The sequence below is a fragment of the Lactuca saligna genome, chromosome 9 (assembly GCF_052625555.1).
Source record: "Lactuca saligna cultivar CGN05327 chromosome 9, ASM5262555v1, whole genome shotgun sequence".
Taxonomy (NCBI): Eukaryota; Viridiplantae; Streptophyta; class Magnoliopsida; order Asterales; family Asteraceae; genus Lactuca; species Lactuca saligna.
In genome coordinates, this window is record NC_136425.1 from 192484130 (window position 1) to 192486053 (window position 1924).

At 26.9% G+C, this 1924-nt stretch overlaps 1 non-coding gene across 1 annotated transcript; it reads left to right on the plus strand.

Annotated features, from left to right (window-relative positions):
* The first annotated feature begins 657 nt into the window (after nucleotides 1-657).
* On the plus strand, nucleotides 658-730 carry TRNAR-UCU (transfer RNA arginine (anticodon UCU)). The gene has a single exon. It is a non-coding gene; the product is annotated as a tRNA-Arg (tRNA).
* Nucleotides 731-1924: the final 1194 nt, after the last annotated feature.

Consider the following 1924-nt stretch of genomic DNA (forward strand, 5'->3'; position numbering starts at 1 on the left):
GGCTGGAAAGACAATTATGCACCCCCCCCCCCCCCCCTCTTTCTTTCTTTCTTGGATTATTAATTTTTTTCAAAATAATTTTTTTTTTAAATTTATTTTTAATTGAATTGTTATTTTTTTCATCATTCAGCACAATCAATCAGATGTAGAAATAAACAATATGGTTTCTTTCCCGGTCAGAAAACTTTCCCAGACAGCACTTTCCCAGACAGAAAGTATCAAACGGAACCTAATATTAGCTTGAGTTTGGAGATATGGAGCATTTTAGAATTGAGGATCCTATGCCCTTCCTTAAAAAAATATAAGGTTGAGTCGCCCTTAGATGGGGCAAAGGTTATCGGCATTTTGGGCTCTACATTTATAGAATAGAGGAAGAATGAGATGAAGAGTTTAGAAAGAGTGAAATCGATTAAATTGATAAATGATAAATAAATGAAATAGGACATAAAGAATATGTAAAGAATATGGAAGTATAGTCTTTTAACATTTGGCGAACAAAATAAAAAAAAAAAAAAAAATAAGAACCAAATACGAAATTTTAGTGGAACAATTCAGTAATTGTTCGGTTGTTCTAAATATTAGCAACTACTTTATGCGGAAAAAATATATATTAAAACTCGTGTTAATAAATGAAATTGAAGCAGAACAAAACACCAAGCGCCCATGGCCTAATGGATAAGGCGTCTGACTTCTAATCAGGCGATTGTGGGTTCGAGTCCCACTGGGCGTGTTTTTAGTATTTTTATTGCCACATCCCACAAGCGGGTTTTCCATTATTACGCTTTCTCGTTTTTGATTTTTTACCTGTGTATCTGTCATCAATAATGACTTTGTAAAAAGATTAATTATATATTTATAATGATTATGATATATTGTTGGGTTAAATGTGATAAATTTTTTTTTTATTTATTATTATTATTATTATTTTTATTATAAACATTAGGTGTAAAACTCATCTATAGGTTCATTTAAAAGAAAAAATTAAATATAAAATTCTAAATGTTTAAAAGTTTGAATTTATAAAAAAAACTAAAAAAATATTGAATTATTAAAATTAATATGTGTTTATCTTTTTTAAATTTGAACACAGATAAATAACAAAAAAAACTAATGAGATTTTGATTTACAAATTTTTAAATTAAAAGGGAAGTCAATTAATAAAATTAATATACATTTATTATAATTATTATATTTAAATATTATATGAAATTTGATAAAATGAAAAAAAACCATAAAATACAATGTGGAAAAAATTTAATTGAAAATAACCACAAAATAACAAGTTGTCAAATCAATAAGAGTGTGATACGTGGCAAAAAAAAAATTATTTATTAGAATATATTAGTATCTTAAAAAATGCCCGTTATAATATAAACAATTGAACTTTGGATTATTTGTTTGAGACAAAACTGTAAATTTGGTCTTTATGGTTTGTAAAAAAACTTTAGATAGGGTCCCAAAAGTTTACGACTTGCATGAAAGGTTCAAAATCAAAACTTTTCCGTAGTGTTGGTCCTAAAAAACCTAAAAAGACTATTATGTCATTCTTAATTTATTTCTTACATTTTTATATTTATTTAATATTATTTTAATTAGAAAAAAGATTATTTATCCTACTCCCACCCTACCAGTTATATATATATATATATATATATATATATAAAAGAACTCCAACTACAAAAAATAATAATAAATAATGGAAGCATTTTTCTTCTTCTGAATCAAATCGACATGTGCAAGTATGAATTAACAACCCACAAAATATATCGATGTCTTCTTCTCTTCTTTTTCTAATTTGCAGGTTTGAGAAAAGGAAAGAAGATAAACAAGTCTAGTGATGGTGATTTCGTGATTATAGGAAACGGGGCCTAGAAAAGCTGGTGATGTTTTCTAGCGGGGATGAAACCTGTGAATAGAGGTTGTT